The sequence below is a fragment of the Podarcis pityusensis genome, assembly GCF_964106645.2.
Source record: "Podarcis pityusensis genome assembly, chromosome: 10".
NCBI lineage: Eukaryota > Metazoa > Chordata > Lepidosauria > Squamata > Lacertidae > Podarcis > Podarcis pityusensis.
In genome coordinates, this window is record NC_138035.1 from 68,513,713 (window position 1) to 68,531,931 (window position 18,219).

Here is an 18,219-nt window from a genome sequence, read left to right on the forward strand (position 1 = left end):
AGGGATGATGGGAGTTGTAGTCCCAAAACATCTGGAGGGCCAAGTGTGGCCATGCCTGACATAAAGCATGGAATTCACTGCCAGGAGATCTTACGATGGCCACCAACAAGGATAGCTTTAAAACAGGATTATACAAATTCTTGGAGGATTAATCTGTAAATTGCTACTAATTCTTATGGTGGGCTACTACCTCTGGTACCTGAGGGAGGTTGTCCTCCTGAGGGGCTTACTTGGTATCTTACTTGGCCACTGCATGAGCAGAATGTTGGACTAGATAGGCCTGTGATCTAGATGGACCTGGACTGGGGCTGCTCTTACAATAGAAACAGAACAAATCATTTTTCTTCCTGTCCTCATATAAGAACCTGTCCAAACCCTCTAATAGTTCCTTATGTCCCTTAAGCAGACCTTTAAGCTTAGGGTTTATGGAGCCTTCAAAGGTTCCAGCATGAGGCCTCTGTCCTACTGATGGCAGAAGAACAGAAGTTTCTTCTGCAGGTGGTTACGCAATTAAAACCATGCAAGTTTTGCCTAGAATCCATTCGTGTTCCTCAAGATAATGTTTGTTTTCCCTTCAAGGTGCAAGTTAAAGGCTATAACAACTGTTATAGCACTGTCTCAGTATTCAATATATTGAGTAGGTTCCTTCCTAGGGGAAAACACACACACACACAAGTATCAACTCTATTTAATTTGGAGGTGCTCTTCATTCTTCCTGACAATCAATTGCTGCAAAATCTGGACCCAACTTGGCTCCACCTTGCTGCTTAGAGACTTGGCAGGTGTATCCTATGATCTTTTTACTATTATCGGGAATAGAACTGCGTCTATGAGTCTACTTGGAAAGCATACCAATATGGTGAGGGTGAAAGAAAAGTTGATTCTTCCGTTTGCTAACATCGGGGAAGAATGTTTCTCCAAACAGGTCTGGTCAGTGATTTTGTTTGAAGTACAGGTGACTCCCCACTGCTTACTCTAATTTGACCTGGAAATGGCAGGAAAGAGCTGGAGAGTCTTTGTGGAGCTGGTGACCCTCGCTGGAGCCTGAGAAAACATAAGTGAGGGTGAGGAAACCCAAAAGAGACTTAGATGTGCAGTGGGCCTTTGTTTATACTGCTCAGCCTCCCCACCTAACAGCTGGTGTGAGCGGTAGCACAGCCACCATCACTTCCCTACATGTGGCAGAGAGGGTGTCCAAAGCAGGGTTAAGAGGTGCTCCCCACTTTACGTGATTTCACTTATGAGCTTGGGGCCTCTGAACGTAACAACCCGCATAAGTGGAGAGTCATCTATACCTTTGAATGCCCAAGCAGCAGCCTTGGGTTCTGTGCTGTCTACTCTAGAATGATTAATCTTGTGGGTTCAGTCTAGTTAGCAGAAGGTACACTCTTGGACTCCTCTCAAAAATGGATAGTATTTTATGAGATCAAGGGATAAGAAAACAACTTAGCATGACAAAATCAGCACAGCTAACATAGGCGCCAACTCCCAGGGTCTGAGGGGTCTTTGTTCCCTTCCCTAAAATATTGGAGGGGGCCAAGCCCCCCCCCCAGGTCAATAGGCATTGCCATTCAAATGGTGTGCGCACACCGTGTCATGTGATTGATCATGTGGGGAGGTTCTTACTATCCCCCCATATTTTATTCAAGTTGGCACGCCTGATAACTAATTTATCCTCAAAGCAAAACTGAAGCTATACTTTACAAACCTCTCATTGCTTTCCCTCCCTCCCAGCTATCCACTACTACGCCATAACTCCCCCATCCCAGGATTCTGTTCCGTTGCCTTGGTAACCAACCACACTCACTCCGATTCCACTCCTTCCCAACTAGCCCTTCCTTTTTTCTTTATTACAGGATGTTCTCTGCTGATCCCTTCATCTGTACACAGATGCCCATGATGGGATCTGCAGTAGATTTGCAAGAGTGCTCACATGGAGCCTTTTGAGTAAAGGTCTAATTGCATCCTTGCCTGCTTCTAATGTATTTTAATATTTTGGTTTTTAAAATAGCCTTTATGCTTTTCGTGCTACACTCCTTTTTTACCTTTTGCATTTCTTATTGCAACCTCCACCAAGGTTTGTTTTTTGTCCTCCTCATGTGGGGAAGATTTCCATTGTATGAAAAAAAAAGCCTTCTTGCCTTTGATAGCTTTGTTTACTTTTTTTTCCCATTCATTCAATCTTTATTACAGTCCAGAGACCCAACAAATCATTACAAAGCAATACACAATTCATACAGCCTACCTCCAGGTTAAACAAGCATTTTGTTCAGAATATAGGGATTATTTGTTCTTGCAACCACCGATAAAAACTTTGCCACTGCTAATGTTCTAGCATTTGTCCAGTCTTCCAGTAGGAACCTGACATAGTGAGCCTCTGATTTTACTGGGAAAGGTACCAGCAAGGGTAGTATCAGTTCAGCCCTGGCTTGCTCATATTTTGCACAGTGGAACAAAATATGTTTTATGGAATCGATGTCTTGAGCACACGAGCAAAGTCTGTCCTGGTAGGGAACTCCTCTCAAACTGCCATCCAACACTGCAGAAAGAAAGACGTTTAGTCTGGCTTTGGTGAAAAGCCTTCGATAGTTTGGTACTGTCAGGTTTTTAATGTAAGATGTTAACTTAAAGACATACCCATATTGTACTCCTACTGCCAGCGGACTACAGACTGCGTGTGATCGAGATCGCAAGTCACTGTGTGCATTATCCCATAATCTTTGCTTTAACATCTTTTGGGCGCCTTCATAATGCAGGTAATACAGTTGGGGGGCGGGTGACAGACCAATAGAGGTGGCTTTTTTAGCCATGGTTTTCTGCCATTTGCTGACAAATTCCTCATTGGTCAGGTGTTGGTACAAACCCTTCCCTAGATCAAACACTGAAATCCTGAGCCAATGTTTTAGGGCAGCCCACCATGCTTTAGTTGAAATTGGGCTTTCACCAGCTTCTAACAGAAGTATGGAGTTTTTTTTTAACCATGCAGGCATCCTCTTGTACCTAATGGTGCATTTTCTGATCTGCTGTATTTTTCTGGTGCATTTTCTGATTCTAGTGGAGTTTTTAAAATAGTGGCTTTAAATATCTCCCACGCATACTGGAGAGATTTGATCTTCTTGACTTTTCAACTTCTTTTCTACCAGTTCTCAAATTTTACACACTTACCCGGTTTGTGAGGGTCTTTTAAGTTGTCCATTCCTGCAATCCTTCCTCCTTTGAATGCCTCTTGGATTCCATTCTCCATCTCAAGCCCTAGGCTTTTGTTTTTCAACAGCCAAGCCATGGACCCCCGCCTTTTGAAAATTTTGATATCTCTATGCCAGTTTTTATTATGTGAATGGTGCTGGAAAAACCCCTGGGTGGGTAACGTGGACACCCTGGGGTCTGCGGACCACTAATTAGGAACCACTGCTTTAGAGAAGTCCACCCATTTTGGAGTTTCTTGTTTGACTCTCTCCTCATTGATATACAGATGGACACCACCCTAAGACCTTCCTATAGTGATGCCCTCTTTCAAAGCTGCATGCTCCAGCTTACCTATCTTGGCTCACCTGTTTGTAGCACTGGCACATAAAATATTTATATATGGTGCCTCTTTTCAAATGTATCTGACTCATATGTTTTTCCCTGCGGTACTTTGAGCTTTTATTTTTTAATGGCTACCATGTCCACTTTCATTGCCTACTTCTATCCCCATTCCCATTTAGATAAAACATCTTCATTCTCACCTCCTAGAGATGATCCACCTTGAAATGGGCATTCCTCAGCTCCTGACAGCTTTTCACAGCTGTCAATTTAACAATTACTCTGAGGTTCCATACCTCCACACCAAATGTTTTAACTACCTTCATTGAAAAAAAGTGTTGTGTTTAAGGAGGCATTCCATGAAAAGATCTGCAGTGATAGGTCTGTGATGGCTCATTCATGCTGTAGTCATCAAATGATGGACAGCAATATATGGAAGAAGGACAAAGTTATGGGTACTTAAAACCAACATTATATACAGTGGAATCTAGGTTGTCAAACATAATCTGTTCTGGAAGACCGTTCAACTTCCGAAATGTTTGACAACTGTCGGCAAAGTTCATTGAAAAAATTGAGAAATGCACCTCGGAAGCCGTTTTAGACTTCCGAGGCGCGTTCGAAAACAGAGGCACTCACTCCTAGGTTGTTGGCGTTCAAAAGCCAAAATGTTCAACTTCCAAAGCGTTTGGCAACCGAGGTTCCACTGTACCCTGCTTCTCTCTCCCCCCCCTCTCCTCTCCCCCAACATTATGCTGTCTGTTAGTGTCTCACACATCAAATATAACTGATCTCTAGAAAGGACTCGATGAACTGAAACCACAGATGCTGTATGTACTTTTGTAACCCAAGAAAATCTTAATAAAAACATTTTAAATATAAAACCCCACCACCACCTTAAAGAGATTGTTACAGTACTTCAGAAACTGAATAATTTTATATTTTTAATCTATTTATTAAAATATATATGCTTTGTTTTGTCGAAGGTTTCAGAGACTGTTTTGTGACTCTTACATGTAAATGCATAACACTGGCAATGGAGTCCTTTTACCATTTCCTGGCAGGGCACAGAGCTATGGCTAGTCCTAGGCAGTGCTTTTTTCCTGGGGGGGGGGGGAACGCAGGGTTACGTATACCCCTAAACATTTTGTGAATCTTTGTACTCTTGTCCATTTGCTGTATTTATTTTTCCCAATTGGAACTATTAAATGGTGATTTTCTTGAGTCAAAATGAGAGTACCCCTAAATATTTTTTTAAGAAAAAAGCACTGGTCCTAGGCACTGAATTTAGGAGACTATTCATTTTGCGTGTTCTTTTAGGGGAGATAGAAGAAGGGTGTTCAGATAGTCGTAACTTTGTAAACTAACTCTCACTAACTAGGACATTTTTTTGGGTGTGGGGAGCCACTGAATTATGATCGCCTCTCTTACTGCTGAGTCATGACACTAAAAATAAGCTCCCTGGCTAAGTCTATAGGATTCCTGGCTCCAGCAAAGCCCTGGATCTTTGGAACTGATCCAGTCATTGTTTACTTCTGACTGATCTTACGGCATTATGAGGAGAATTGTGGTACGCATTGTCCTGTAGAAGGAACAATTAAGAAGATTCTTGAAATCTAAGAGCTCCTGATGACAAATTGTTTTAATGTCCATTTATTAATTATAGGCATTGCTTGTTCTGGCCCTATTCATTGAATGCAATTCCAGCCACCATTTCCCCCCTGTTGGCAGAGCAATCCCAACTCCCTTGGTTCTTGACTGGGGTGGGTGGAATCGTCAGAGCTGTTTGTCCACTTCGACCTGCTGCTCTCCCTTCTGCCTAATGAGCACAGGATTCTGAGCCCGTCTCAACATTACACATTACGCCTGTCCGCATTTCACACAACTCCCCAACTACTCTACCAATATGTTGGAGAGGTTCCTTAATCCCTGGCATGTATGTACATATGTGGTGGACTTGCTCTTGGGTTCAGCAATTCTGGACTTGTATTTCTAATGAAATTCAGAAAATTACGATATACCTCAACATTCAATTATGAATCCACAACTGGTACTCTTAAACCCTTTTTCTTTATAGGAAACTAGGCGTCTCTGACAAAGGTCTAATTGGGCACTTCTTAATGGCCGCAAGACTAACTATCACAAAACGCTGGAGGAACACAACTGAAGCTACACTTCCATGCTGGTACCACAAAATATGGTATATCGCTCTTATGGAGAAGCTAACCCCCAAATTGAGTGTCTTACATGGCACTCTGAAGACAGACAAATTTACTTCAACTCGGAGCTCTTTTATCAGTTAATAATACAGAAGACAATTCACAGCCTCCTCCCCCATACTATGCAAATTAAGAACGCTTAACATCTATATTTATGTTTTAGCACTGAATTCTCATCTTGTTCATTGTGCTGACTGACGGTGATCTGTTCTTTTATATCTTGTCATGTAAACAGTTTTCCTGACCTTATTTATCTTCTTTGTCTTCCACTCACAACAGAGTTTTGCCCAAGTGTTATTCCGGAGGAGGAATTGTGTGTGGATTGCTAACAAAAATTAAAATTTTATGGGGTGTGTGTGTTGTGGCAAGGTAAATAAGTTATTTGCTCTGTTGTTACTTGATGTACTGGATTCATCAACCTTTGCAATAACAGTTATTGACTAAAAAATGGCAAATATTTGTACTGTTTGAAGACATTTTAATTATTCTGTACCTCTAATTTGTGTATGTGTGTGTATATATACACACACACACACACAACACAGAAGAAAGCAGAGGGTCATTAGATACTAACTTGAGTGGAGGCAGAAAAAAAGATTGCCAGATTAAAATTTTATAAAGCAAATTTGCTGGTGGACTGATTTTTCAAATAACATGACAAAACACATTATTTTACTCATAGGAGTGACTGGCAAGAAGTTTATGTGGAAACCAGCTTTTGTTTAGATTTGTGATATTTGGCACCTTTTTTATAATTTTTGTAGGGAATACCTTTATCAGTGATGGGCTCCATCCTGGGTAATGTGGCAACAAAGCTATTGCTGCCACCTTCTGAAGTTGCTCACAAGGTACCAGGGATTGGATGGTGCTCCTGTGAAAGGGGCATTTGGAATAGTCCAGGAAGACGGTCCCAAGCAGTGGTCGAGATTCAGGCAGTCTGCCGCGTTTCTGTGGATTTGTGGTTGAAGATGGGAGGCAGCATCTCATTGAATACCCATGTTGTGGTGTTGTTTTATATTTGTATTTACGTATTTATGTATTTTGTTGCACAACTTGAATACTATGGAATTCAAATGTACAAATATGCAAGAAATAAAGGAAGCAATAAAAATACAATTGCATTTTTCACAGCATCTAAAGCAGCGCATTACAATTGCTAAAACGGGCAGAGAAAATAATTATGTGGTCCATCAAGGCTACCTTTGAGATTTTCAAATGCTCTTTGGGGCTGGGAGTGGGGTGGGGAGTTTGGGAACCATTGGTCCTGGCCAAATGAACATGCATGCAGCTATAATGTAGCTTCCCTTCACTCCCTTCCCAAATTAGGAACTAAGAATGCCAGGAACTCGGTGTTGCTTTTTTTCCTACAGTGCAATGCTGGAAGTTAAGGTTATCTATAAGACTGAACATTCTCTCTATCTTGGAGGGTTTTGTCATTCTCTCTCAAGAGGTAGAAGAATGAAAGGATGTGTGCTCCCTTTGAGAAGGATCGCATGAAACATTCTACATGACCTTTTTGTAGCATCTTCCAATGTATCACTTAGGCAGATTGCTCAAGGACAACAAACTTCAGGAAGGCAAGACATAGGCTGACTTAATTAAACAACCATACTTGAATTTATTAAGGGGGGTTTACAAGGAGATGAAAAGAGAACCCTTGAACTCTTAGCCTGAATCTTCTGAAAAAGGTTTAGTGTGTATGTACACACTAGCGACTTGAAACATGAGGTCGTTTCTCCCCTTTCTGGCAGTGAAAAATGGAAAATCAATGATATGTTTAGCCCGGTCAATCTGTTGTGAACAAGTAATTGAGAGGAAAATAGCAGAGGGTTGCTTCACAAGTTGCCTTTTGTATTTGGTAACAGATTCTTTCCAAAATCCATACGCTTAAAGCCACGTATGAACAACATGTACAAATTGTTTTGTTGTTATTGTAGGGGTGGTTTTATTGCTTTTAGAATTTGTTGATTTTGTTGTTTTCAGACCTGTGTTTTTGTGTTTCATTATGTTTTTATCTTGTACATCCCTTTGATGACTTTATGTTGTGAATAAATATGAATGATGATGACTTTTGGCTATGTTGCAAACCAGCAGCCCCAGCCCTGAAAGGGACATTTGGTGGCATGTAGTTGTTGTTGTTGTTGTTGTTGTTGTTGTTGTGTGTTACATTTTATGTACATACAGTATAATGCATATGTCTACTACTGTATTATTATTATTATTATTATTGTTGTTGTTGTTGTTGTTAATTAGATTTAAATACTGCCCTTCATCATAAAATCTCAGGGTGGTTCACAAAATAAAATTTAGGACAAAAACAAGTAAATAAGTACCGTGGTACCTCGGGTTATATACGCTTCAGGTTACATACACTTCAGGTTACAGACTCCGCTAACCAATTAATAGTACCTCAGGTTAAGAACTTTGCTTCAGGATGAGAACAGAAATCGTGCTCCGGTGGCGCAGCAGCAGCAAGAGGCCCCATTAGCTAAAGTCGTGCTTCAGGTTAAGAACAGTTTCAGGTTAAGAACGGACCTCCGGAACGAATTAAGTACTTAACCTGAGGTACCACTGTAAATCAAAACAGCAAATCAATACCCCCCCCCCCTTCCCACAGATGCATTTAAAGGTTGTGAAACATTAATCAGCCAAAGATCTGGTTGATGAGGAACATTTTTGCCTGGCATCTAAAAATAAGTAATGAAGGTGCCAAGCAAACTTCCCAGGGGAGAGCGTTCCACAAATGTGGGGCCACTTCAGAAAAGGCCCATTCTCATGTTGCCACCCTCCTAACTTCATGTGGAGAAGAGCCTCAGGTGATGAACATAGTCTGGGATGGTTTATATGGGGGAGAGGTGGTCTTTCAGGTTTTCCAGTCCTGAGCTGTTTAAGGCTTTATAGGTCAAAGCCAGCACTTCGAATTGGGCCCGGAAATCAATCGGCAGCCAGTGCAGTCGGCTCTATCCCACTCCTAAAGAGCTCAAGGTGGCATATGTAATCGCTTTATAATAACAGACCATGAGGTAGGTTCAGCTGAGAGCCATTGACTGCCTCAAGGTCATCCAGTGAGCTTCATGCCTGAGTAGAAATTTGACAAGAGCTTCCCAGAAGAATTTTTGTCATCTTGAAAATGGTTTCAGAGCACCAGGGGTCATGAAACTAACTCTAAGGTATCCAGTTGTGTCCCTCAGCGGAGGGAAGGTTCTTTAATTCCACAGAAGCTGCCCTTAGCATAAAGGAAGCATGGAGGGGGGAAATTTGTAACTTTCCTTCTGTAGTCCCAGCTGTCCAATCCGTTCCTATTCCCATCACCCCCAGTGCAAATTCTAGGAAATTACTATTGCGCGCACTAAGTTTCACTTCAGAATGAATGCATCAAGAACTGGGGCATAAGTCAAGTACCCCTAAGTAAATTTCAAAATAAACAAGCATGGTGTAGAAAAGGGTCAATTAAATTAGGAGTTTCCAGACTCCAGGGGTGATAGGATCAAAGGTCAACTGTCTCTGTGTGTCTGTGAGTGAGAGAGAGGCTAATGCTTTGATCCAATCAGAGCTTTGGATCAGATACTGCAATTGTATTAGCTGGAGAACAAAATAAGCACATCAGAGTTTATGTAGATGCTAGTGAGGTTGCATGCAAGACAGAAGGCATGGGTAAGGGGCAGGCTTGAGTGAAGGAGAGAGTTGTTGCTAGACCATGTGCTGGAAAATGCAATCATCCATGGCAGGAGCAAAGAAAGCTGGCTTGATAATCATGTCTTATAATAGTAGCAGTAGTAATAATAATAATAATAATAATAATAATAATAATAATGTTATTATTTATACCCTACCCATCTGGCTGGGTTTCCCCAGCCACTCCACCAGAATATTCCACCAGAATATTAAAATACAATGATTCATCCCTTATCAAAAGCTTCCCTAAACAGGCCTGCCTTCAGATGTCTTCTAAAAGTCTGATAGTTGTTTATTTCTTTGACATCTGATGGGAGGGTGTTCCACAGGGCGGGCACCACTACCGAGAAGGCCCTCTGCTTGGTTCCCTGTAACTTTGCTTCTCACAGTAAGGGAACCACCAGAAGACCCTTGGCACTGGATCTCAGTGTCCGGGCAGAATGATGGGGGTGGAGACGCTCCTTCAGGTATACTGGGTGGAGGCCGTTTAGGGTTATTTACTAGGGTTGTGTACTAGGGTTGTGTTCACACTGCCCCTTTAAAGCACAATCAAAGCACATTTCCCCCCTCAAAGAATTCTGGGCTCTGTAGTTTGCTAAGAGTTGCTGGGAATTATAATATTGTGAAGGGTAAGCAACGGTACCCAGAATTATTTGTGGGAAAGAATGTGCTGCAGATGTGCTTTAAAATAGCACATTCTTGTGAAAAGAAAAACAAGACGTGTTTGATATATTACATGTTTGCATCATTTCTGCTAAAATCTCCAGGTGATGGGTGTTTATCTCTAGTAAGTTACTTTTAAGACACCGCTTAGTCAAGTCACTCTCAAACTGTGTATTGCAAAAGAGAGTGCCGCTGTCAAATCAATTTATTACAGACTCCGCAGAGGAGGCTGCTTGTGACATCTCTGAATGATTCCCTGGTCTTAGCATGCTCTCTGCCTTGGGTGTGCGACTGGATGATTCCATCATTACCAATGGAAAGATGCAGCAGAACTGTAAGCTCTCAGGGGAGGCTTCCCTTTCCACCTCTGCGGGAGTAGCTGCCCTGCACTGGCCTCCTTCCAATAAGGAGATATGCCCAGAATAGGACTCTTTCAAGTCAAAACACAGAGGATGGGCTCCACAGGGTAGACTAATCCTAGTCTCCATGCTCCATCCATGCTCTAAAAACAAACCCGTCTGGAGGTGAAGGCTGCCTTCCGTTTTCAACCCATTTTAAGAAAATGCCTCATTCTTCAAAGCAACTCCCTTTACGGGGGCCGGGCTTTAAACCTGGGGAAATTCAGACGTGGCTCATCATTTGGTATCAAGGGGAAAGCTGTGACTAAAAGGATTGTGATGCTGTGGATCTATCAACACGTTTTTCTGGATTGTGGCCAAAGTGCACATAGGCGTAACTGAGGAAACAGAACTGGGTTCCCTGCTTCCAGGGCTGGATCAGCCAATAAAATTATTTACGTGTACTGCAAGAACCGTATCGGAAGAAGTGTTCATTGTTAACGGAGAAATCTGACGGCTCCCTTGGACAAAAAATAAGGACACCAGCCAGGAATAGCAGAGCAAAACAGCAGTCAGTAGGCTTGGTCTTTACTAAAGACTGTCGTGACAGGACTCCCTCCTGCCACAAGGTGAAACAAGATGGAAGCCCCTTACAAAAGAGAACCCAAACTTTTATTAGCTGCTAATCCCCATGTTACACCCCGCCCTACACAACATCACTAAAACATCATGGTTACATCATGAAAGGGTCTGGTGGCAGTAATCTGAGCATCTTGGACCCTGCCCCATGCCTCCCTTTGCCCTCCACCAAACACCCATCAAGTGTAACAAAAGAGATATTTGCATTTCCCTGTTTCCCAGCCAAGTTAATCACACCCTTTTGTCTTCATCTGGGTTTGTTATTTCTGGAATGGCTACCTGTCTGGCACTCAGGTATTAGGATGCCAGGGATTATCACTCAGGCAGAGGGGCTGCTGAGTAGCTAAGCTCACATGTCTATATGAATTTCTGAAGTTTTCCCAGTGAGCCAGAACATAGATATATTTATCAGTGAATTGTTACATTTGGTATTGTGCAGCAGAGGCCCTTTGAATAGATAGGAAGAAACTGTGATGAAGTGGGGACAAGTCACAAAAGTGATTGTGCTGATTTTGGTATTGGGCTGAATGTGCATGATATCTGCTGGAGGGGCGAGGGGCCACTAGGGGCGCATCGGAAGATGGCTGACAATAACATCTCTCCGACCCACAGGGGGTAATTAGGAGGCTGTGATGGGAGTAATTAGCCTCCCTACCCCCCCCCCAGGATTGTGGGGGGGGGGCTGCCCGTGCCTGCTGTGCCCTATACCACTCCCGAATTTGAGGGGATGGGGGCACTAGGCAGAATGCCCCCCTGTGGATCTCAGTGCTCCTGGACACCGTCCCTGATCTGCGCCGCTAGCTGCAAGAACTTCAAAAGGAACAATTAGGAAGAAGCGAATGCACGTATTTCAAGGAAGGAGGGGGAGTAAAGACTGCTAACTGAAGAGTTCTCTGATATGCAAGACGAGTCGGAAGAATAAGAATCAATCATGAGAAGACAGCTAAGACTCGGTATGGCAAAGGGACTGATGGGGGAGGGGAAAAAAACCTTTCTTTCTTTCCTCTATGTGATAAAACAAGAACCCCCCCCCCACAAGTCAGAAATGCCGCTTTAATGACTTAAGCTGTGGATTTACGTCTGTGTGGAGATAACTTTTCTAACCAAAGCATGTTTTAAGAAGAGCGTGGAAAGTTTAAGAGCTCTGGAATGATGCAGTTAAAAATACCGTCGCCATATTGGTAAGCTCTGTCAGAGGACTTGAGTCTGGGAGGAGAAAAAGAGCTGTTTTTATACTGTGGGTGAGACTCCTCAGTGGGACTCAAAAACGACAGATCCTGAGATTAATGATGGAAAGAGCGATGTTATTTATGAAAGTGATGATATACGGAAACCATCACGATATGAGGATTGGTCGAACGGAAAAATCCACACAGGATATAATTGGTGTTTATCTGCTTAAGGAGATTATCAGAAGAGATCATAAAAAAAAGAAAAATGTACGAATAAGATGAGATGTGGAAACAGCAAGATAAGACTGGATAGGATTATGAACTTTATTTGGATTGATTTGGATATGAACGCAGTAGCAAGAAGATGATCGGAATCCCCCTTCGAAACTTGAAATATGGGTCCCCTCAACAAAAATTTAAAATTCGGCTTTGTAATTCGGAATTTATGTGATGTGATTTGATTTGATTGGTCGGTTAATAATTTTTATTTTTTTTTAAAGATATCTGCTGGAGGGGCAACCCCCCCCCAACCTATACATAAATTCCTGCAACAGCATGCACACGAAAGCTAATACCAAGAACAAACTTAGTTGGTCTCTAAGGTGCTACTGGACAATTTATGTTTTTTTGTTTGTTTGTTTTTGACTGCAAGAACCTTGTTCCCTTTGCCCTACAGCTATAGAAGGTTCTCTATAGAAGCAGCAGGGTTAACATGTCAACTTTGACTGTTCAGCAAAACTGTTCAGCTGGAAACAAAACCTCGCTGAAACTGCTAGATGCCAGGAAGTTGAGTAATCTGAAACCTTGCCCTACGAATCTGACACCCCGTTTTCCACCCTGGAGAGATCCCAGCGAGAGTCGCCACTGCCTGAGAGAACAGTCTGCTCCTAAACATTTATCTCAATCATATTGATAGAAACTCTTGAGATAAGTCATTTGGGTGTGGCCAACAAATGCATTCCCTAGTATGCAGCTTGCCCTTGCCTCCTCCAGAAAATACCTGGAGATTAAGAGAAGACACACCATGGCAACTAATTTTTATTGTAAAAACCAGCTTGCCTTCCTTTGATCCAACAGCAAATGATTAGTAGTACATCCCAACAACTCAACCTGATTAACAATGGTAAAGTGGATAATCTGTCAGCTTTTCGTAATATGAAGATAGTTTTAATATATTCTTAAACACTATGCAATCTGAGCCTAAGGTGGAGGTGCTCACAGCATTAACACCCCAACAGAACTGGCTTCTCCACTAGTCACAGCTTTGGGTCTGGCATAAATCAAGCATGTCTCTGTTTCCTAGGGTCTCAGCCTCCTTTCTGTTCAGCTCCCACACAACTGCCCAGGTTTTTGTCCTTCTAACTACCAGGCCACTCATTTGCCATCCGGAGCAGAGCAAAGTATTTGCTTATATGAATGAAGACACTTAAATGGCAAGCTAAGTCCATTATCTTATAAATGCCTAGTTGGAAACAGAACCCTCCACCATCTTTTAAGCCTTACTGAGTACAGGACCCCAAGAATTGGAGGTGACTCACAGCATCACACAGATGGACCCCACCTCAAACCTGCTACTATATGTACAACCATTTCCTGATCCTAAACATGTTTACACGCAAATGTTTCAATGAATTTAATGGGATTGGCTTTCCCATGAGCACAGGACTTCACTTAAAATAGCCACCACTGCACTACAGTACACTAGCAGCTTACATCAGATCGGGTTGCCATATGTCTTGGAATTCCCGTACATGTCCTCTTTTGGAGGTCCTACATGCCCATCTGGGGGAATTTTACATTTTAAAGCAAATGTCCTGGATTTAGGGTTTGTTTATTAAAAATTGTGCACTGGTGTCTCTGGTTCAGGCTCTGTCATGTGTGGCTTGGACTTGGCAGCAGCAGTAGGGTTATCAGGCAATTGCCCTGAAAAAGCTCAACAACTTTTAGTGTCCAGATTTTCCCCTCTTGAAATACAACAACCAACTCTACGTCAGCAAAACTAAACTTCTAGCAGTAATGTGGAAAACATAATGAGAACAATTGGAAAGGGAGCACAAAAGTCGCACCTACTATATAGATTTCAAGAGACCACCACCACCAAACATTTACTGTATATATGTTGCACTTGATGATGCCCTCATCTTAGTGTGTTGAAGGCACGAATCAACACATGACAAAAGTGGAAATACCACATGTCAGGGGTTCAGGGACAGAGGCACAGGGTAGGCAGGAGATGGAGAGCGATGGGGATGAATCCCAGGACAGCGAGGAAGAGGATGACAATGACTCAAGAGATTCCATGAGTCTTTCCAGCGAATCAGAGGATTCCCAGAAGGGGGCGCCGGTGGTCAAGGCCAGGGGAGCCCCAGGGGGGAAGTGTCAGGAGCAGGGGGCCAGCGGGGGATCCCAAAGTGGCAGCTGGGCGTCAGGACCAGCCTCCCCGCCAGAGTGCAGCGAAGGGGGTGGAGGTTCCAGTGTATCAGGGGAAGCAGCTCCGGCAGCAGAGAAGGGAGGGAGGTCGGAGCAAGCCACCCTCCCGGAAGGGGAGGGGAGTAGTGAAGGGAGTAGTGTAACTGTCAAAAGGAAGGTTAGAGGTTGGGCGCGCGCGCCAAGTTCAAATGTGGAGGCGCGCGGAAGTACAGGGAGCCCGGAGGAGGAGCCAGGTCCCAAAGCCCGCAGGAGGGGGGAAGAGCAATCTGGGGATTCCGCGTCAGGGGAATCCAGGAGGGGCGAAACCCCAGCGGGCAGGAAGACCCTGCGGAAAAGGAAAGAGAGGAAGAGGTGGAGCAGCGCAAGCCTCTTAAACTGGTGCAGGGGAGGGACTGACTCAGAGGGGACGTCAACGGTCTAAGCGTAACAGACGTGGGGCTGCGCGCCTTGGATGTGAAGCAAACAACGAACTCCAATAAACACTTTTGTATATAAGAAGAACTTGGCGTTGGTCTTTTGTGAGCTGAGACCTGAGGCAGCCCTGACACCACAGTTACCTTATTTGGCCCATTCCACATCCTCTCCAGAAAGCCAGAAAGTTTTGTATTTCTTTTGTGCTTGCATAAGCAATAAAACAGTGCCAATCTGCCACAAAAGAATCTTCTTATTTTGTTACTTTAGCCAGATGTACCCGTATTTTTTGCACCATAAGGCGCACTGGACCATAGGGTGCACCCAGTTTTTAGGGGGGGAAATCAAGAAAAAAAATCTCCCCCCCCCAGCCCCAAAGAGCAGCATACAGGCTGCGCAAACCTCTCCCTGCCGGAGGGGTTGCACGCAGCTATGGAAGACGCAGCTTCCCCTTTAGCCCCGTGCAGCCTCTCCTTGCCGGGAGACGCTGCGCAGGGCTAAAGAATCCATAGCCCCGTGCAGCCTCTCCTTGCTGGAGGGGTTGCGCGCAGCTATGGAGCAAGTAAAGGCAGGGGGCGGGATGGATCCCGCTTGCTGTTTTGGTTTCCCCTTTAGCCCCGTGCAGCCTCTCCTTGCCGTGAGACGCTGCTCAGGGCTTTCCTGGCTTTACTGGGAGGTGGGGGGATTCCCTCACCTCTCGCAAAAGCCCGCAGAAGCCACGCAACCCCTTTAAAGAGATCGCGGCTTCTCCTGGCTTTTCTGGGAAGTGGGGGAATTCCCCCACCTCCCGCAAAACCGGCAGAAGCCACGCGCACTTTAAAAGGGCTGCACGGCTTCTGCCCGCTTTCCTGGGAGGTGGGGGGATTCCCTCACCTCTCGCAAAAGCCCGCAGAAGCCACGCAACCCCTTTAAAGAGATCACGGCTTCTCCTGGCTTTTCTGGGAGGTAGGAGAAGGGACTGATGCGGCCAGTCAGTCCCTTCTCCCTCCTGTGGAAAAGCCCGCAAGAGCGCACGAAGCTTGTGTGCGGCTCTTGGGGGCTTTTCCCGCCTGCCTCCCCCCTGCATTCGCTCCATAGGATGCACACACATTTCCCCTTGCTTTTTAGGAGGGAAAAAGTGCGTCCTATGGTGCGAAAAATACGGTAAATTATTTTCCCACCAAAACGAGTTGCCAATCCATCTTATGTCGCTTAATTAACATGGCATCCTCTAGGTCCTTCCAATATTGAGCAACAACTAGCCAGGCAGTTGCAAGAATAATAAGTTTGAAATTGCAACCCCCATTGTCGTTTTGAAAATCCTGGCCAGTTCCCGAGAGTTCAACAGCTGCTGTCCAGTCATTTTGGTAAATTTTGCAAAGACCATATTCCAAAATGGCAACACGTTTTTGACAAGTCCACCACGTATGCTGGAATGACCCCAGTGCCTAAATTATTTCCAGCTCTCCTACCCCACTCCTGGCAAAAAAAAATCAGGGCGTGGGGCTTTGGATGCTGCCCTGCCCTAGGAGTCAGCTGGCTCATGGAGAAGCGCAGGAGCCAGAAGACAGGCGAGTCGGCTGGCAGCTCCTCGCTCTCTTCCCTCCTCACTCCCTTCCTCCTCCCATGCATACCTCAAGCCACCAAGTCAATGGCAGCAGTAGACAGGCATTGACAAGTCCGCCGCCTCGGCTCCAGTGGGGAAATGCACCCCCTGTGCGCAAGGGCTCCTCTTAAGGAAGGTTCCCATTATAAGCACAAGTGCTGGCTCCTCCCCGCTGCTCTGCGGCGCTGACTCAGAGGGAAAGCAGACCATATTAACTATTGCCCTTCTTTTTTCTTCCCTTCCCTTCATAGGACTGTCCTCGACTGTCCTCGGGTCCAGTATTGGACCACTTTGACCGGATATCTCCAGCCGATGTGGACAGATTCCTCCAAGCTGGAAAGCCCACCACCTGTCCTCTTGACCCGTGCCCGTCATGGCTGATTAGAGCGTGTCCAGACGAGGTGCGGGCCCCCCTGGGGGATATTATCAATTTGTCCCTTGGCACCGGGACATTCCCAGGGGAACTGAAGGAGGCAGTGGTGCGTCCGCTCTTAAAGAAAACATCATTAGATCCCTCAGATCTGTCCAATTACCGCCCGGTCTCGAATCTTCCATTCCTGGGTAAGGTGATTGAGAGAGCGGTTGCTGAACAGCTTGGTAGGTTTCTGGATGAAACATCTGCTTTGGATCCATTCCAGTCCGGCTTCCGCGCTGGTCATGGGACCGAGACGGCTCTGGTCGCCCTAACAGATGATCTCCGCAGGCAGCTGGATCGAGGTGGGTCGGGGCTGCTGATTCTTCTAGATCTGTCAGCAGCCTTTGACATGGTCGATCACGAACTCCTGGACCACCGCCTTGCCGACGTGGGGATCCAGGGCACAGTCCTTCAATGGCTGCGCTCGTTTCTCTCTGGTCGGGGACAGAGGGTGGCGCTTGGGGGGGAATTGTCATCGCGCCACTCCTTGGTGTGTGGAGTGCCTCAGGGTGCGATTCTCTCTCCGATGCTTTTTAACATCTTTATGCGCCCCCTCGCCCAGCTTGTCCGGAGTTTTGGGCTGGGTTGCCATCAGTATGCTGATGACACCCAACTCTATCTGTTGATGGATGGCCATCCTGACTCGGCCCCAGACACACTGACCAGATGTCTGGAAGCTGTGGCTGGATGGTTACGTGGGAGCCGGTTGAAGTTAAATCCTTCGAAGACAGAGGTCCTCTGGCTGGGTCGGGACGATATGGGATTGAGGGGGCAACTCCCATCTCTTGCGGGGGTGCAATTAGTGCCAGCACCGTCCGTTAAGAGTTTGGGTGTAATCTTCGATACCTCCCTTTCTATGGAGGCGCAGATTACAGCTATAACAAAGGCGGCATTTTTTCATCTCCGCCAAGCTAAGCAGTTGGCCCCTTATCTCTCTCGCCCTGACCTAGCCACTGTGATCCATGCGACGGTCACCTCCAGACTGGATTATTGTAACTCGCTCTACGTGGGGCTGCCCTTGAGACTGACCCAGAAACTCCAGCGGGTGCAGAATGCCGCGGCGAGACTCCTTATGGGGTCTTCGCTGCGAGATCACATTCATCCGGTACTATACCAGCTGCACTGGCTCCCGGTGGAGTACAGGATCAGG

At 45.1% G+C, this 18,219-nt stretch overlaps 1 long non-coding RNA gene across 1 annotated transcript in view; it reads right to left on the reverse strand.

Moving 5' to 3' along the window:
• Positions 1-513: 513 nt before the first annotated feature.
• The window catches only part of LOC308486735, a 33,281-nt gene continuing 15,575 nt past the window's right edge, over positions 514-18,219 (reverse strand). The window contains exon 4 of the long non-coding RNA XR_013991246.1: positions 514-1,044. This is a non-coding gene — a long non-coding RNA (uncharacterized lncRNA). The remainder of the gene's footprint in view (positions 1,045-18,219) is intronic.